The sequence below is a fragment of the Lepus europaeus genome, chromosome 1 (assembly GCF_033115175.1).
Source record: "Lepus europaeus isolate LE1 chromosome 1, mLepTim1.pri, whole genome shotgun sequence".
Taxonomy (NCBI): domain Eukaryota; kingdom Metazoa; phylum Chordata; class Mammalia; order Lagomorpha; family Leporidae; genus Lepus; species Lepus europaeus.
The window spans coordinates 82,241,803-82,262,935 of NC_084827.1; the positions used below are offsets into that span (position 1 = coordinate 82,241,803).

The 21,133-nt window shown below is 36.2% G+C and overlaps 1 protein-coding gene and 1 pseudogene across 1 annotated transcript in view; both read right to left on the bottom strand.

The window, feature by feature from the left end:
• The window catches only part of LRP1B (LDL receptor related protein 1B), a 2,136,850-nt gene that overhangs the window by 1,049,706 nt on the left and 1,066,011 nt on the right, over positions 1 to 21,133 (bottom strand). The window lies entirely within an intron of this gene.
• Positions 2 to 766, bottom strand: LOC133765897 (acidic leucine-rich nuclear phosphoprotein 32 family member E-like; annotated as a pseudogene).

Consider the following 21,133-nt stretch of genomic DNA (forward strand, 5'->3'; position numbering starts at 1 on the left):
TCTAGTCATCTTCTTCCTCTCCATCATCTTCAGCATCTCGTTTGCTCTTCTCCCCGCAAAGACACTCTTCTTCATCTTCCTCTTCTTCGACATAGTCATCATCGTCTTCTTCATCCTGAATTTCATCTTTCAGTAAGTATGAGAGGCCCACTTCTTCTCCATCTCCCACTTCTGAGCCTGCTTCATCCTCATCCTCACCATCATCCTCCTCTTCCTCTTCCTCAAATCCTTCAGCTGGACCAGTTTCATCTTCTTCATCATCATCTTCATCACCATCCTTGTCATCCTCTTCTTTAGAGTCTGGACTTCGTTATCCTCCTGATCAAACCCATCCAAGTCTGTGATTTGCTGCAGCAATTCAAAAATGCTTCCTCTGTAATCTTCCATGTTTGTGATCTGACAGCTAAACAAGTCAAGACTTCAAATTTTTAAGATTTTGCAGAGCTTCAACTGTACTGAGATCTTTGATTTTGTTTCCACTCAGATTGAGGTAAATAAGATTTGGGCATTTCTCTGCCAGGACTCCCAAGCCTCCAGAAATTATTTTGTCACTAAGTTCCAGGTTTTGAAGCTTATTTAAGCTGGGAAGCTGCAGCAAAGAACTGAGTTCCACATTAGCTGTACTCAGAAACTCCAGTTCTTTAAAAATATCATTCAGACCTTCAATTTCCCCATTGACACAAAGGCAATTATCTAGGACTAACTGGGTCACCTACTCTGGGGCTCTGTTCCTTAACTCCAGGTTAATCCTCTTCTTCATCTCCATGTCCTCCTCCTGCTCTTCTTTGACTACTCTCCTCCCTATCCCTTTCCTGCCTTTCCCACTACCCCCAACCCTAAAAAAATTATTAAATATTTGGAAATGAATGAAAAGAAATGCAAATATAAATGCCTACTACCACCAGATAGGTGTGAAGGAGAAAGAAAAGATTAGCAAATGGAGTCCAAGGTGTTGGAACTCTAACTCAGCTGCCCCCACCTCCTTGTCCACACACCTGTGCATGCACACATACACACACACAGTTCCTTCCCTTTCAATGGCTGCTCAGAGACTCCAAGCCACTCTTGATATTGCATGATGGAGAACCTTGTGGACCACACTGCCTTTGAGTCTGGCCTGGAGCCCTAGTGGCAGGCAGGGTACCCACCTAATCCACCACAGTGAAAGCCTATTTCTTTCTCTCCATGCCCTCACAAAGGGACCAAGCAACCAGTGGTGAGAAGGTACCTCTTGGTAACAGCAGTGGTTGCAGCATCTCTTCTACACATGACCAGATTTTCCCAGAGGGAAGAATCTGTTTCCCATTGACTTTGAGTCTGGCTGGGAGGGTTGACAGGGTCTGGGCACTCACTTAGGATTCTGAGGTACCCCCAACCTTACAACCCATCACAGGCTATGGGACTCAAACTACCAAGGTGGAGCACTACAGGAAGCTGGCTCTGGAGATGACTCAGCTCTCTCTGTGGACTGGGAAAGCTTGTCAGGTGGAGAGGGGGTCCTCTGCACCCCCTGATTGTGGGAGCCTGTGCGCTGTGACTGTGGGGATACTGTGAATTCAAGATAGGGCTGGGTCTCTGGGCAATAACTGTGTCTGACTTCATAGGCTCAGAGCTCCCTGAAATGGTGAGTCACTGTAGAGGGTTCCTTGCTCACATGGAGGACCACACAGATCCTTTGTGCAGCTCATGTACGAGCATGGATGGGGGTTGTACCCAAAATGGTCTAACTCTGGCCATTGATCACCTTGGAAGAGACATAGTGAGGTTGTGAATATGACAACAGGCTTGATCATGACCTCTCCCCTGCTGACAATTTAGGACACCTCTGGGTATTCACTGAACAGGCAGATACTTCACTAAGTCACAGAAGCACCGTTCAAAGATAAAACCCATCAGTGGAGAAAACCAACAAGTGGCTTCACAGATGTCTAAAAGTAAATGCAGAAATATAAGAGAGAACAAGAAAGAAGACAATATGACTGCCCTAGAGGAACATAAAAACACCACATTAGAATGTGAAGATGAAGAGAATGATGAAATGCCTGAAAAAGAATTCAAAAGAATGATCATATGAGTACTCAGAAGCAATGAGTAAATTCATGAGATAAAGAAATCTATACATGACGTGGAAGAAAAATTTTTCCATGAGATAGAGATTTTTGAAGAGAAATAGAACTTAAATATCAGAAATAAAGAATCCAAGTTGTCAAATAAAAAATACAGTGGAAAGTTTTAGCAACAGACTTGGTGAAACAGAAGAAAGCAAATCTGAGCTAGAAGAATGGAAAATATCTCAATAAGATCACAGAAAAGAAGAAATTATAACAATAGTGTTTGAGAGCTATGGTATACTACCAAACAAGTCAACAGACAAAGAGAATGGATTAGAGGGCCTTTTCCATGAAATAATAACAGAAAATTTTCTTAATTTGGAGAAAGGGACATCCAAGTACAGGAAGTATAACGAACTTCTAATAGACATATCCAGAAAAGATCTTCAACACGACACACTGGAGTCAAACTTTTAACAGTAAAACATAAAGAAAAAATTCTAAAATGTGCATGAGAGAAACACCAGATTATTGCCACATGATATACAATTAAAATGACAGCTGATTATCTATCAGAAACACTAAATGCTAGGAGAGAATGGAGAGACATAGTCCAAGTCTTAAAAGAAAAAAAAAGTCAATCCAGAGTACTGTGCCCTGCATAATTCTCATCTTTGAATGAAGGTGAAATAAAGACCATCTATAACAAGCGGAAATTGAATTTGTCACAATCACCCAACTTTACAAATGATGCTGAGGTGTTACACACAAAAACACAAAATGATAGCCATCATTATAAAAGAATGTGAAGGCAGAAAATCTCCTAGTAAAAGAACAAAAGAAATCCAAGGAAAACAATAGGAATATTTATGGAATAAGAGCAGGACAAAGCCATTCCTTATAAATAATTTTCTTGAATATCAATGGCCTAAACTCTCCAATCAAAAGATACAGACTTTCTGGATGTATTAAATAAGAGGCATTTATTTGCTGCTACAAGAAACACACCTCACCAACAAAGGTAAACGAAGACTTAAAGGATGGAAAAAGTTATCCCATGCAAATGAAACACAAAAATGAGCAGGTGCAGCTACCATGATATCAGAAATAACACACTTTACACAAAAACTATTAAGAGTCAAAGAGCATTTTGCAATTATTAATGGATCAATTTAATATTTTTAAAAGATTATTGATTACTTTGTAAGGCAGAGTTACAGAGAGGCAGAGGCAGAGAGAGACAGATCCTCCATCCACTGGCTCACTCCCCAAATGGCTGCAATGGCTGGAACTTGGCCCATCTGAAGTCAGGAGCCTGGATTTCTCTCCAGGTCCCCCTTGTGGATGCAATGGCCATAGTACTTGGGCCATCTTCTATTGCTTTCCCAGGCCAAAGCAGAGAGCTGGATCATAAATGGAATAGCTGGGGTCAAACCAGTGCCCACATGGGATACTGGCACTGCAAGCAGGGGATTTACCTGTTATACCACAACAATGGTCCCTACAGGATCAATTTAAAATGAAGATGTGACTAAAATAAACATATATGCATCCAATACTATGGTGGCTGGCTATTTAAAATAAATCTTAATGGATCTAAAGGCAGATATAAACTACAATACAATAGTAAGGGGAGACTTCAACAGCCCAATACCCATATGTTCATTTATCAATGAACATATTTACTAGACAGAAAAGCAACAAAGAAACAACAGAGCTAATTGACACTATGGACCAAATGGACCTAACTAATATCTAAAAACATTTCATCCCACAGTTGAAGAATACACATTCTTTATTTTTTAATTAATTAATTTATTTGTTTGAAAGGCAGAGGCAGAAAGAGATAAAGGTTTTCCATCTGCTGGTTCACTCCCCAGTAGGTACAATGGCTGGAGCTGTGCTGATCCAAATCCAGAAGCCAGGATCTTCCTCCAAGCATCCCATTGGATTCAGGGGCCCAAGGACCTGGGCATCTTCTATTGCTTTCCCAAGCCACAGCATAGAGCTGAATTTCAAGTGGAGCAGCCAGGACTTGAACCAGCACCCATATGAGATGCCAGCACTACAGGCAGCAGCTGTACCCGCTACATCACAGTGCCAGCTCCAAAATACACATTCTTTTCATCAGTACAGGGAATTTTCTGAAGTATGAACCATATGCTGTGCCATAAAAAAGTCTCAGCAAATCCAAAAAAATTGAAATCTCACCACGTATCTTTTCTGACCACAATGGAATTAAGCTGGAAATTAACAACCTAAGAATCTCTAGAATATATGCAAACATGGAGTCTGAACAACATGCTCCTGAATGAACACTGAGTAACAGACAAAATTAAAAGAGAAATAAAAATTTATGGAAATGGATGAATACAATAATACAACATGTCAAAACATGGAGGATTATTGCATTTAGTGACTAATTAAAGAAATTGGAAAGTCATCATATAAAGAAGCTATCAATGCATCTGTAGGATGTAGAAAACAACAATAAACCAAACCCAAAATTAGTAGGAGGTGAGAAATAATTAAAAGTAAAAAGAAATACAATTGAAACAAAAAAATTACAGATTAGTGAAATGAAGAGCTGCTTTTTGCAAAAATAAACAATATTGATACACTGTTGGACAAACTAATCAAAAAAAGAGAGTGAAGAACCAAATCAACAAAATCAGAGGTGATAAAGGAAGTGTAATAGCTGATACCATAGTAATAAAAAGAATCATTAGGAATTACTACAAAGAGCTATATTCTAACACATTGAAAAATCTGTAAGAAATGCATAGATCACTAGACACATACATTCTACCAAAATTGAGGCATCAACAGATGCAGAAAAAGCATTTGATATAGTGCAAAATCCTTTCATGATAAAAATCCTCAGCAAATTAAAAATGGAACATTCCTCATTACAATCAAGGCAATATATGACAAGCCCACAGATAGCATCTTATTGAATGGGAAAAAAGTTGAAAGTATTCCTATCAAAATCCAAAAACAGACAACGATGCTCACTCCCACTATTGTGATTCAATATAATCTTGGAAGTTTTATTCAGAGCCATTAGTCAAGAAAAAGAAATTGAGGGGTCAGTGCTGTGGTGCAGCAGGTTAATACCCTAGCCTGAAGCACTGGCATCCCATAAGAGCACCAGTTCGAGACTCTGCTGCTCCTCCTCCAATCCAGCTCTCTGCTATGGCCTGGGAAAGAAGTAGAAGATGGCCCAAGTCATTGGGCCCCAGCACCCATGTGGGAGACCCAGAAGAAGCTTCTGGCTCCTTGCTTTGGATAGGTGCAGCTCTCAAGGTAGTGAACCATTGGATGGAAGAAGATCTCTTTCTCTCTCTCTCTCTGCCTCTCCTCTCTATATATAACCCTTTCAAATAAAATAAATAAATCTTTAAAAAGACAAAGAAAAAAAGGAAATCAAAGGGATACAAATTGTAAAGCAAAAGTCAAATTTTCCCTGTTTGCATATTATATAATCCTATATAAAGGGGAACTAAGAGACTCCACTAAAAGACTACTGGAACTCATAAGAGACTTTGATAAATTTGTAGGATATAATATCAACATGAAAAAAATCAATAGCCTTGATATACACAGACAATGCCATGACTGAGAAAGAACTTGAAAGATCAGTATCATTGACAATAGTCACAAAAAATTTAAATACATTGGAGCAAATTTAACCAAAAAGATGAAAGATCTCTACAATGAAAGATGTCTATAATGAAAATTACAAAATATTAAAGAAAATGATGATGACACAAAAAATGGAAAAATCTTCCATGTTTGTGGAGTGTAAAAATTCATATCGTCAAAATGTCCATAACGCAAAAAATTATGGATTCAATGGGAACCCAATCAAAATACTAATCACATTCTTCTCAGATCTAGAGAAAATTATGCTGGAATTCCTGTGGTAACAAAAGAGATTTTGAGTAGCTAAAGCAATCTTAACAAAAACAGAGTTGGAAGTTCACAATATCAGATTTCAAGACATACCACAGGACAGTTATAATCAAACAGCCCGGTACTGGCACAAAATAGACCTGTAGACCAAGGGAACAGAATAGAATCCCCATAAGTCAATCCACATATCTATAATCAAGTTATCTTTGACAAAGGAGCTAAAATCAATCCTTGGAGAAATGAGTCTCTTCAAAACTTGGTGCTGGGATAATTGGATCTCTGTGTGCAGAAGTATGAATCAAGACCCCTACCTTAAACATCATGCAGAAATCAACTCAAAATGGATCAAGGATATAAATCTACAGCTAGATACCATCAAATTACTAGAGGAGAGCATTGGAGAAGCTCTGCAAGACACTTGCATAGACAAAGACTTCTCCAAAAAAACCTCAGAACCACAAATGATGTAAGCAAAAATGCATAAATGGGATTACACCAAGCAAAGAAGGTTTTGTGATGGAAACCATGTGAAGAGGCAACCTACAGAATGGGAGAAAATATTTGCAAACCATGCAACCGATAAAGGATTAATATCCAGAATCTATAAAAACTCAACAACAATGAAACAAACAATCCAATTAAGAAAAGAGCAAAGGACATGAATAGGCATTTTTCAAAGGATGCAATTCAAGTGGCCAATTCAAGTGGCCAACAGACACAGAAAAAAAATGCTCAGGATCACTAGCCATCAGGGAAATGCAAAAAAAAAAAAAAAAAAAAAAAAAAAAAACGAAAAAAAAAAAAAAAAAAACCAACCACACACACACACAATGAGGTTTCACCTCACCCCAATTAAAACGATTCCCATTTGAAGATCCAAAAAACAATAAATGTTGGAGAGGATGTTGGGGTAAAATTTCCCTAAGATACTGTTAGTGGGAATGCAAAATAGGACAGCCATCATAGAAGACATTATGGAGGTACCTCAGATAGCTGAAAATAGATCTACCATATGGCCCAGCCATCCCACTCCTGGGAATTTATTCAAAGGAAATAAAATCATCATATGAAAGAGTTATCTGAACACCCATGTATATTATAGTTCTATTCACAATAACTAAGATATGGAATCAACTCAGATGTCCATCAATGAATGACTGGATAAAGAATATATGGGGTGTGTGTGTATATATATATATATATATATATATATATATATATATATATGTGTGTGTGTGTATTATGGAATATTACTCAGACATGAAAAAGAAGGAAATATGTCTTTCACAACAAAATGGTTGCAACATTATACTTATTGACATAATCCAGTACTCAAAAGACAAATACCATGTTGTCCCTGAACTATGGTAACAAAAATAGTACCACAAATATAATAGTGAAATTGATATTTTGAGAACTGATTTGTATTTATCGCAATTGTCTATAGTGTTGTGGGTTATTTTTTTTCTTCTTACTATATGTTGAATTGTTTACGCAGCAGAGAGTCAATCTTATAATTATAAAATTAATGGAAAGTATGTCATTGTAAAAATTAAAAGGATAAGAAAGAAATGGGGAGAAAGGGTGGGAACATGGGGGGGAAGGAGGGAGGGTAGAGTGGGAAGCGTCACTATGCTCCTAAATCTGTATATATGTAATATATGAAATTTGTTCACCTTATTTAAATAAAAAAGATATAGATAAGTCAAAAATAGAATAAAGGGATAAAGTTAGATACAAATCTGTATAATCATTATTTTCAAATAGTTTATACCTAGAAGGACCAAGAGGTTCAACTGAACACTTTTATAAACAAGAAGAAAATTGGTTCAACTAGATAGGAACATAATTAATTCACTCAAGTCAACTTTCACCATAAAAATAGCAGAGTTAAAAATTTGCCATATATAAACATGGAAAAATGGTGATATGATAAGTGTTATGACAAGTGTTCTTTTTTAAAGGAAAAAGTCTTCTGAAGTTCATAAGCAAAAACAAAAAGGGACTGGTGTTCTTGTATAGTGGGTAGGGTTGCATCTGTGATGCCGGCATCCGTATCAGTGCTGGTTCAAGTCCCAGCTGTTCCACTTTTTTTTTTTTTTTTTTTTTGAGAGGCAGAGTGGACAGTAAGAGAGAGAGACAGAGAGAAAGGTCTTCCTTTGCTGTTGGTTCACCCTCCAATGGCTGTCGCGGCCGGCGCACTGCAGCCGGCACACCATGCTGATCCGAAAGCAGGAGCCAGGTGCTTCTCCTGGTCTCCCATGGGGTGCAGGGCCACTGAACTCTGGGGCCACAGCAGAGAGCTGGACTGGAAGAGGGGCAACCAGGACAGAATCCCGTGCCCCGCCCGGGACTAGAACCCAGTGTGCCAGCGCCACAGGCCAGCTGTTCCACTTTGATCCATCTCCCTGCTGGTGGTCTGGGAAAGCAGCAGAGGATGGCCCAAGAGGTTGGGCCTCTACTACCCAAGTGGGAGACAGGGAAGCAGCTCCTGACGGCTGGCTTTGGCCTAGCCCAAACTTAATTGTTGCGGCTACCTGGGGAGTAAACAAGCAAATGGGAGAACTCTCTCTCCATCTCTCTCTCTCTCTTTCTCTCTCTCTCCCTCTCTCTCTCTGTAATCCTGTCAAATAAATAGATATTTTTACAAGAAAATAAAAGAAAAATAAAAAAGGTTCAATCAACAAAGATATTCTATAAACATTTTGGAAAAGATTACAGGTTTGTGTAATAATTTTAGCATTGATTTTAAAGCTATAATGATTAAAGCCAATGGATACTGATCTAACCATATGAAAAAGACATGCATGAGTTAAGGAAAGACCCATGAACTAATTTTTAAAAAATATATTGGCATATGAAAGTTTTTATTTTTACTTCCATTTTGAAACAAAATTTAATGGATATAGGGAGATTGGTACATTCTTTAAAATTGGTACATGCTTTAAAAATGATTCCATTTTTACTACTGTGCAGTTATATATATATATATATATATACATACACACACATATATACATACATATATATATACATAAATATACACCATAATTTCTTGATCCAGACTTCAGTTGATGGACAATTGCACTGATTCCATATCTTAGCAATTATGTGACTTGAGCTGAGATGAACATGGGGATACAGATAACTCTTTCATATGCTGATTTCTTTTTATTTGGGTAAATTCCCAGGATTGGGATGGCTGGGTCATAATAATGCAGATCTATATTCAGATTTCTGAGGTATCTCTATACTATCTTCCACAGTGGCCGTACAAATTTACATTCCTACCAAGAATGGCTTAGGGTACCTTTTTCCTCACATTCACTCACTTTCACTGTGTGAAAGCCATTCTAACTGGGGAGAAGTTAAACCTCATTGTACTTTTTATTTATATTTCCATGGTGGTTATTGATCCTGGACATTTTTTCAAGTCTATTGGACATTTGAATTTCTTCTCTTGAAAAATGCCTGTTCAAGTCCTTTGCCCATTTCTTAACAGGATTATTTGTTTTATTGTTGTTGAGTTATCTAGCTCTTGATATATTCTGGATATTAATCTTTTATCAGTTGCATAGTTTGCAAATATTTTCTCTCATTCTGTTGGTTTCCTCTTCTTCTTCTTTTTTTTTCAGTCTAGAAGCTTCTCAGCTTGAGTAATCACATTTGTCAATTTTGGCTTTGTTTGCCTGTGCTTCTGGGGTCTTTTCCAAGAAGTCTTTGCCTATGCCAATATCTTGCAAGGTTTCCCCAAGTTCCCTAGACATTTGATGATAATGAGTTATAGACTTGAGTCCTTGATCCATCTTGATCGGATTTTTGTGTAAAGTTTAAGGGAGGGTCTTGCTTCATATTTCTGCATGGAGAGATCCAGTTTTCCCAGAACCATTTGTTGAAGAGACTGTCCTTGCTACAGAGTTTGATTTTATCTCTTTTGTCAAAGGAAGTTGGTTGTAGATGTGTGGATTGATTTCTGGAGTTTCTATTCTGTTCCATTTGTCTACCTATCTGATTTTTTGTCAGTACCAAGCTGTTTCAATTATAATTGCCCTGTATTATTCCTTGAAATCTGGTATTATAATGCCTCTATCTTTGTTTTTGTTGTATAAGATTGCTTTAGCTGGGAGTAACTATTGAGTACCTAAAAGGTAATGTATAGAAGTGAAATTGACACTTTGAGATGCAGCAATTTTGAACAGTCCTTGTCTCGATTGTTGAGGTACAATTGTTTTTTCTTCATACTATCTGTTGAACAATTTCCTTAGTGTTATATTAATCTTATGTGTAGAAAGTTAACTGAAAATAAATCCTTGTAGAAAATATGAATGGAAATAGGGAGGGAGGAGGAAGAAAGGGGGAAGTATGGGCAGGAGGGAGGTAGGGTGGGAAGAATCATGTGTTCCTTAATTTGTATATATGTATATACAATTTGTATATATGTATGGGAAGAATCATGTGTTCCTAAATTTGTATATTTGTATATACAATTTGTATATATGTATATCCATATATAATTTGTATATATGGAATCGATGAAGTTTTTATACCTTAAATAAAAAGTTTCTAGGTTTTAAAAAAATAAATCCCTACAAAGAAAAGTAAAACAATAAACACAGACAAGAGGTAAATTGGGAATCATTCACAGTGCATATAACCAATAATTACTTCTTTAATCCATATTCATAGCATAGATTTTTAAAATTAAAAATTGGTAAATGGCAAATGGTTGTGAAACTTAGAAAAGGATGCTTACCCCTTCTCATGTGAGGAAATAATGAAATTTAAGTTAATATTTAAATACTATTTATATTTAGTACCATAATAAATATTTAAAAATTAGATGATAGACTTGATATGAACCTGAGTAAACTGTACATGAAAACATAAAGATTGATAAACCTTATATCAGTGTTACCACTTCTAAATTTTTAAATGTGAACATCTGTGACAACATTGACTGTAATAGGAAAATATTTAAGACAATTTAAACATTAAAGATTATTAAATAAATAGTACATATTCAATAGAATATTATGCAGTAATTAAAATGTAAAAACTTTGTATATACTGAATCAGAATAGTCTTTAAGATATTTAACAAAAAGTTCAACATCATTAAAATGAATAACAAGCAAATACATTTAAAATGTATGCATAAAATACTTGTACCTGTTTATATTTGTTCTGCTCAATTTTCTCTCCATATATTTCTGTTTCTTTTGATAATGATGACATATCATTTCAATTTGGATTGGAAATGAGTTTGATAAATATATTTTCACCATTTCAGTTGGAAAAATATAAGTTCAGGGCACTTATAAATATTAAAAATATTTCAAATGAGTTAAATATCTAAATAAAATTACTTATTTATAATGCTATAGATGTGTGTGTGTTTACAATATATACCTTGTTTAATTCCTATGAGTAAAATTGGAAGGAACAGGGAGAAAAATATCCACTGTATTTTGGTATTGTTAAAATGATAATACATGTTTATATTTTACAATGAAAAGTATAAAATGAATATATAAAATATTAGCAGAATAAAATAATTACTATTCAGTATTTGAAATTATTTTTCTTCTGATGGGTATATTATTTAAAATATACAAATAAACGAAAGATTTTTTTATATTTTTCAAACTCCTAGAAAAAATAAATTGTATATCTTACAGAACTTTGAAAATGTAAATATTCTATTCAAATATAAGGTATCATTATTGCACAATCAAAATAATTCCATGTTGGCTAACAAAAGTCACACCACATGTTTCATGAGATGAAAAATATGCCCTGCTGTGTTTATACCACAAACATTTTCAACCGTATGTATTTATGATTTAAGTTACTTGTTTTTGTTCTTGTTGCTTTTTATAACATCAATTTGGACCTGAATGAATATGGCTAGCCAGAATGAAGTGATGCTTCAAGGTCAGTTTGCAGCACAGGAAAAATGTAAAATGCTCTTGAGATGGAAAAATCCATATTTCAAATTATTCTCTTCAGAATCTCTGAGATGATAATTCTAAATGAAAGTCTTTAATTGTATCAGCAATTATCCTGCTACCTGTAATGTTTCTTTTCTCACAATACTGCATGCCCTTTAAAATGGAAGCTCTATTAAGGAAATATTCTGATTAGTAAATTTGAATAACTTGTTAAAGACATTAAGATTATGAATTTTATTGCAAAGGTAACATAAGGGAAATTTCTCAAGTACTCTTTCCCTCAGTTTTCTGTTTTTGTAAAATGAGTATGATAACTACAAAGTAAGATTTTTTTGAAGATAAAAAGAATATTTTTTATAAAAAGAATTTTTATAGGTATAAAAATCATAGCTTTGCTTGGACTGCAGAAAGCATCCCATAGGTACTTACTGTTTTTCAGAGAAAACAATATATTGCTTCTCTGTAATTGCTTACATCAAAGAAGTTAATAACTCAATTTATTTATTTTGATTTTTAAATGAAGGTCAGAGAAAAATAAAGGACACAAAGTGAAAGAGAGACTTTCAATCCTCTGATTTACTGTCCAAATACTTGGAACAGTTGGCCACAATGGGAGCCTGGAATCCTATCCAGGTCTCCTGTTCCATTGATTAGGATGTGCATTAACAGGCTCTGGATTGGAAATGGAGTTGGGATTTAAGTCAGGCACTCACTTTGATAGGGGATGTGGGTGTCCTATGTGGCAACTATTTCTATTTTAAATTTATTTATATTATTTTTAAGAGTTATAGAGAGGGAGAGGTGGAGGCAGAGACAGAGAGGCCTTCCATCCAGTGGTTCATTCCCCAAATGGCTGCAATGGCCAGGGATAAGCCAGGCCAATGCCAGAAGCCAGGGGCTTCATCTGGGTCTGCCACGTGGGTGCAGGCACCTAAGGACTTGGGCCATCCTCCATTGCTTTCTCAGGTGCATTAGTAGGGAGCTGGATGGGCAGAGGAGCAGCCAAGACTTGAACAGGTGCCATAAAGCACGCTAGAGCTGCAGGTGGTGGCTTTATTTGCTATTCCACATAGCTCCCATGTGGCATCTTAACTGCTGAGGCAACAACCTACTCCTTATAACTTGCTATAATTTCCTTCTAGCAGCGAGACAGGCAAATATTACATCCTTCTCATGCATGTTGCATCTGTGATTAATGAATGGATAGACAGAAAATGTTACCAGTTACTATGGCTTGAACTATTGATGCATCTCTAGTTTTAAAATCTCAACTCAGTTATCTCTATTAAGATCTAGACTCATATTCTTAATTTCCTACTAGACAACCCCACCTAGATGTCTCAGGGATCAAAAGCTCTATGATTTACAATAAGATGCATAATATTCTTCTCAACACACAAGAAAAATCTAACACATCTGCTCACACATATACACCCAGAGAAAGATACAAGACATCCAATTTTCTACTACTCTGTTATTTCCTCTCAGTATGACTGACACAACAATTTAGTTAATAAGCTAAACTTTTATTCCTTCTCCTATCTACTCAATACATTTCCAGTCATTTTACCCTGCCAGCTCTACTTGCTTCATATTTCGTTTATTTTCAGCTCAGCTCCTCATCTATGCTGATTTGTGTCATCTACCTCAGGTGGAATATAACCATAGAGTCTAGCCCATATTTTAGATTTTTGCCATTATAGATAATTCTCTACATTCCATTATAATCATCTTTTAAGAGTGAAATGTAAGTGTAATTTCCCATCAAAATTCTTTGATGGCATCTTTTGCAAGATAAAATCAAATCTGCTTATTGGGCAGAAAAGATCCTCCGCTAGTTGGCTCCTGTCTAGTATGTTTTCCTGATCAGTTTCTTCATCAGTGGTATGCTCTAGCCTTATTGAACTACTTAAAAGTCTTTCTTTTTTTAATTAATTAATTTATTTATTTTTGACAGGCAGAGTGGACAGTGAGAGAGAGAGAGAGAGAGAGACAGAGAGAAAGGTCTTCCTTTTCCATTGGTTCACCCCTGAATTGCTGCTGTGGCCGGCGCACCACGCTGATCCGAAGCCAGGAGCCAGGTGCTTCTCCTGCTCTCCCATGCGGGTGCAGGGCCCAAGCACTTGGGCCATCCTCCACTGCACTCCCGGGACACAGCAGAGAGCTGGATTGGAAGAGGAGCAACTGGGACAGAATCTGGCGCCCCGACCGGGACTAGAACCGGGGTGCTGGTGCCACAGGCGGAGGATTAGCCTATTGAGCCACTGTGCTGGCCAAAAGTCTTTCAAATCTCCCTCTTACTCTCTTCCATGCCTCATACATCTGTCTTAATCACCACTTTTCTCTCATTTCTGGGCATTTGTTTTTAACACACCCTACTTGTACATCCCTTTTCCAACTGCTCTGTATCTAATTGGCTTAAACTATTCTTTTATATCAGGTTAAATACAACTTTCTAGTTGGAGCCAAATCTGTCCTTTGGATAGTTTACTGTGCTCAGTTTGAATTCATTCAATTAAATAAGGGGAGGGGCATGTTCTGAATGAAGTACACAAGGCATACCATACAGAAATAAGTAAAGTATCGGTATTCATTTCTTTGGAGAAATGGGAGTCATTAGATGGAAACTATCAATTAAAAAAAAAAAAGCAAGAATGGGAAAAACATATATTGTATCTATCATTGGCCAGAATCTGTGGTAGTGATTCTGAAATCACATCATTATTTTTCATTTATTACTGTTTCTTGGCCATGTGGATAATTAGCATTCATGTTAGAAACCATACTTCATAAATACTAAATACATGCTTGTTTCCACAGTGTTTTCATTGGTAAGATTTGCAATCTTAACATTTAAAATCCAAGTGGTATCATTACATGCAATTTACTTGCATTTGATTCTCCAAGTTGAAATGACCAAAGATTGGATTTCAAACACCCTCCTAACATGGAAAAGGGTACATATGTGTGCACAAGAGAGAGAGAGTGGGTGCATACATGAGAGGAAGCAGGGATATTCCTACCTGAAAAGATTAAGCCTGAAAATATAATATACAAATAACTACATACTTTTTTTTTTATTTTTATTTTTGACAGGCAGAGTGGACAGTGAGAGAGAGAGACAGAGAGAAAGGTCTTCCTTTTGCCGTTGGTTCACCCTCCAATGGCCGCCGCGGTAGCGCGCTGCGGCCGGCGCACCGCACTGTTCCGATGGCAGGAGCCAGGTGCTTATCCTGGTCTCCCATGGGTTGCAGGGCCCAAGCACTTGGGCTATCCTCCACTGCACTCCCTGGCCACAGCAGAGAGCTGGCCTGGAAGAGGGGCAACCGGGACAGGATCGGTGCCCCGACCGGGACAAGAACCCGGTGTGCCGGCGCCGCAAGGCGGAGGATTAGCCTGTTGAGCCACGGCGCCGGCCAAATAACTACATACTTTTAAAAGAAATCTCTTACTCATCTTATGCATTAACATGTTCCAAACTAAGTCCTTTAAAAATTAATGGAAATACAGACTTGTTAGCACAGAGAATTTAAACGGTTGTTGTGAAACACAGTTGCGTTTTATCTGCATAGTGCAGTTATCCTTAGAATTTATTTACTTCTAGTATCTTAACTATAAAGAACAATGAGAATAAAGAGTGCTGTGGATATCATTTTATATATACTGCCAGGCAAAGGATGGGTGTTCAGCTACCACTCAAAACAGAAAAACTAAAAAAATCAAGAAGAAATGGCACAACTTTTCACAAGTAGAAATAAAATTTTTAAAAAATTTTTAAAAAGATTAATTTATGTATTTATTCGAAAAGTTCAGAGAGAGACAGAGAGACAGAAACAGAGAGAGAAAGGAGGAAGGATGAGGGAGAGAAAAAAGAAGAAAGGGAGAGAAAGTTCATCTGCTGGTTCACTCCCCAGATTGTTAGAACAGCCAGGACTATGTTGTCCTGAAGCCAAGGCTGCAGAATTCCATCCAGGTCTCCAACATGTGTGGCAGAGGCCCAAGTACTTGGGCCATTTCCGTTGACTTCCCAGACTATTAGCAGGGAACTGAATTGGGAATGGAGCAGCCAGAAGTCAAACCAGTGGCTTAACCCTCTGTTCCACAATGCCTACACCTAAAATAACTTTTTAAGTAATTACACATACACACTTGATAGAACAAATAATAAATTGAAACTGTTACGTTTCCTCATTAAGCTATCTAGTTTAATGAATCTCCTTCATAAAACTGGCATAGTGGGAATAAAGTGAGTCAAATTAGAAACATACACAGTCATTTTTGAGAGACATGATTTGATCACAAGTTCTGAACAATACTCTTGGCAGTACTAGACTCTTGCATTTTTCCCAGGTCATATACAAGTATTGAGTGTACATGTGGTTCAGGGGTAATATCTTAAATCATCCTTTCAGAACACTTCAAGGCTATGTTTCTTCCACTGTTACTGATATGTGCTCAGGAAATGCAAGCTAATTACCCTAAGCTAAACCTAATTAAGGCAGGAAATTTGCTCCAGAAACAGCACATAATACTTAGCACATACAAACAGAAATGATTTCTGATTATGTCTTGCATGATTTTCGACTAGATGCAACTTGTGCAGACCACAGTGAGTGAACTGTATAAATTTTATTAAGTAGACTATTAAAACCAAATTATAATTTGAGATCTCAGCCCCCAAAAAACTGGTTGTAATCCCGTTCAGGCCGCTTTTTGTAAAAGCCAGGAAAATGAGTAACACACTTGTTTGCGCAAAGCCTCATGACATGATAGGACATTCTGTCAGCTTACACAGTGTATGTGCAAGGGCTATTGCTGACAGCTTGAGAAAGAACTAACTGGATGATAGAATAAAATGTACTACAGATAAAAAATTACATACTCAAAAAACCTAACACATCTTGATTGTACTGATTCTTCTCACTCTTCACTATTCCCTTAAATTAATATGATTATAATAAGCTTGCATAGAAAGGTGTCAAATTCCTAAGTAGCACAGTGATCATGAATTTCAGCCAAGTAGGAATCAGTTTATACAAAAGAAAAAAAAAACTTTTATCTTGAATTCCCTCATTTTTAAAAAAGAGCTTAAATTTTAAGGCAAAGAACTTTAGATTTTATTTGCCTTGCTGCTTTAAAATCTACTTAATGCAATTGATTTATTCAAAACAATAAATTTCAACTATATGCCAAGCAATATACATAGTGGAATATAAATATCATTTTATAGGGGCTATAAAAAGATAGGTAATAATAATAATAAAACCTGATGTGATGGCAAACTGATCAGGAAAAATATATCTATTCACAAGCATTTAACAAATAATCAACAATATAAACAACAGTTAATGTCCTGAAACTATTAATTAGGATAGGGAAAGATAGTAGATTGAACGATGAATTTGATTGAAATTTCCAGTGTACAGAACTTGAATTTCAAGCATTTGCAGGCATTTATCCTGTTCTTAAGATACCTGGAGTAACTGGGTGTAAAGCAGGTTATGTAAGACAGCAGGAGAAGGCTTATGTGTCTGGGTCCCTAACACATAATGTGGGCTACTTGTATTGAGTGTTAGGCTGCTGGCTTCAATCTGGCTTAGACCAGACTGCGGGCACTTGGGGAGCGAAACAGCATGTGCAAGATCAGTCTGTTTTTCTCTCTCTCCTTAAATAAATAAACTTTAAGAGGTAAATTAAAGGAGAGGTTCATGCTATGAAGATAGAAATCTTATTTAAATCTATGAATTGAAATAAAATGCAAAATACATGTATATCTGTCACTCAGTTGTGGAGAAAACTTGTTTCACTCCAGATAAAAGCAGTGATTATTAAATTATGAAACCCATACAGTCAAAATAATGATGCTAACAAAATTTGCACTGTTTCATTATTTGAAAAAAATGATTTACTATGAATACCAAATAAAGCCAGTTTCAAAATCATATGGAATAAGAGGTGAAAAAGACCTCTTGAATTACGCTGTCAATTTCTCTGCCATGGAGTATTTTCTCCATTGTTAGAATTTTAAATGCTTTGTCAAATTCAGTTTTAAAGATTCAAGTAAAAGGTCTAAGGAACATCAGCCTAATAGACTTAGCATTAGGAAATTAGGTTATATGTTAGCTACAGAGGGGAGAAAAGTGCCCACAGCTCTGTAGGTTCTCAGAACTGCTGCATATATGTCATTATTCCTGGAATACTGGCCAGAGACCATGGCACTTCCTGGACTTAAAATAACCAACTAGCTTACCAGAATTTCTGATCCTTTGATATGTTTTGAAGCTGTGCTTCTTGGAGGCAAGAAGTAAAGACTTCCAGTAATTGCCTGCCTTAATACTGAAAGTTTTTTTTTTTTAAAGTCTACAACATGTTTTGAAATATGTATACATTGTGGGAAGCCTCAGTTGAGCTAATTAGCATATTTATTATCTCATGTACTAAATGCATATATTCTGTCCTATTGCCAATTAAAATATATTGAAAAGTATATAAAATTGTACATTTTATAAATGTGTAATTTTTCTCTTTCAATTATATTTCAATAATGTTGACATGAAACCTGAATGTTTTGCTTTCCAAAAATTTAAAATATATGGTACACATGTATTAATAATATTTTATACAATAATTAAATAGGAGCTAAGTTGGAATTTGAACTTAAATTTCACATTAAGAGGGACCAATGCTGTGGCATAGCATGTTAAAGCTCCATCCTACAGCGCCAGCATTCCACATGGGTGTTGCTTTGGGTCCCGGCTGCTCCATTTCCAATTCAGCTCCCTGCTTATGCACCTGGGAAAGCAACAGAGGATGGCCCTCGTCCTTGGGACCCTGCACCCATGTGAGAGACCTGGAAGAAGCCCCTGGTTCCTGGCTTTGGATTGGCCCAGCTCTGGTGATTTGGGGAATGAACCAACAGATGAAGATCTTGCTTCTTGTAACTCTGTCTTTCAAATAATAAAATAAATCTTAAAAAACAAATCACACTAGGAGACTATACTTTTAACTATCACACTGGAAAACATCCAAAGAAATGTTTTACTAGGTAGACATGGTTATTATACTTTCACTTCTAACAGTGACTTTGCATTTAATTAATTTGTTTTTAATTGTAAAATGTAATATCAAGGAAAATATTTCCAACTCATTCTCTGAGGTGAGCATTATTCTGATTCCAAAACCGAAATGATATTGTAAAAACAGGCAATCACAGATCAACAGCCCACATAAATACAGAGGCAAAATTCTACTTAAAACTTAACAAAAGCAAATTCAACAGAACATAGATGGGATAATATGTCATAAGTGTTGTTATTTATTTACGTAACGCAGGGTTGGTTTAACAGTAAAATCATTTGGCAAAATTTAACGTCCATTAGTGACAAAAACTCTAGACAAACAATGAATTTAATGTAGATTCTTCAACCTGCTAATTGGAATCTATGAAAAAATCTATAATTAATTTATTTAATGGAAAAAGGCTGAATAATTTTTCCTACTAAGAACAGAACCAGAGAGAAGAGAGGAATTTGTCCTTACTTTTTTATACAACATAGTATTCACAACTGGTTACTTCCCTAATGAGATAAAAAGAAATAAAAGGTAACCAGGTTGAAAAACAGAGTGATTTTCATATGGCATCATTGTATTTATAGAAAATTCACTCCCTAAAATTAATGTGTTAATGAACTTATCAAAATTCAACAACATGTTATCAATACAATGATGTCAGTTGTATTTCTATATGTTAGCAATTAAAATTGAAATCTAAAGATATTGCTATTAAAAATTACATTGTTTTAAAATTACAGTGTAAAATATGTAAAACAACTTGTACATGATAACACCACAAAGAAACATTAAATAATAAATGCAATAAATCAGAGATATGCCTTATTTTTGGATTGGATTCGTCAGGATAATTCATCAAAAATTCTTCAATTCATTGCAGTACCAATTAAAGTCCCAGCACACTTTCTATAGAAACTTGGAAGTTGACTTTAAAATTCACATGAAAATTTGAAAGACCTGGAATAGCTAATAACAGCTTTAAAAAAAAATATTGGAGGGCTAATAGTACCCGATTCAAAGAATTTGTATAAAATGATAGAAAGCAAAATAGTATGCTATTAGAGTAAATATGGATAAGTAGATCAACGGAACAGAAGCAAGATTCTAAAGCTAAGCCCATATCTATGTCACAACTGATTTGTGACAGAGGTGCAAAGGCAATATAGTGGAGAAAGGATAACTTTTCAACAAGTGATCTAAAAGGTTTAAATATCTGTATGCAAAAATACTGTTCTTAGATACAAACCTTGCACTGTATTCAACAACTAACTCAAGATGAATCGGAATATAAAGCATAAAACTATAACTCTGATAGTTGAAAACATAAGGGACAGTCACTAAGACCTTGTACAGATTTCCTATATTTGGCACAGAAACCAGCTTTCATAGAAGTGATAAATTAGACTCCATCAAATATTACATATCTGCTCTTCAAAAGACACTATTAGAACCATGAAAAGGTGTCAAAGATTGGGATGTGATCTTTAAAATGCTTTGATTTGATGAAGTGGTTTGTGTACACAATATATGAAAAGCCCTCAAAACTCAAATAAAAAATGTTCTATAAAAAACTGGTAAATGATTTTAACAGATACTTTACTAAAAGATATATGTGAATTGAAAATGAGCACATGAAATAATGTTCAAAGCTGGCACCGCGGCTCACTAGGCTAATCCTCCGCCTTGCGGCGCCGGCACACCGGGTTCTAGTCCCGGTCAGGGTGCTGGATTCTGTCCCAGTTGCCCCTCTTCCAGGCCAGCTCTCTGCTGTGGCCCGGGAGTGCAGTGGAGGATGGCCCAAGTGCTTGGTCCTGTACCCCATGAGAGACCAAGAGAAGCACCTGGCTCCTGCCATCGGATCAGCGCGTTGCGCCAGCCGCGGCGGCCATTGGAGGGTGAACCAACGGCAAAGGAAGACCTTTCTCTCTGTCTCTCTCTCTCTCACTGTCCACTCTGCCTGTCAAAAAATAAAAAATAAAAAATGAAATAATGTTCAATACTGCATTGCAGGAAATTGCAATTGAACACAATTATATGTCTATGTCTAAGATAAAAAATACTGACTAGATCAAGTGTTAACAAAGATGTATATAAATGGGAATTTTCATAAATTACTGGTACAATTGTAAAATGGTACAATTGCTTT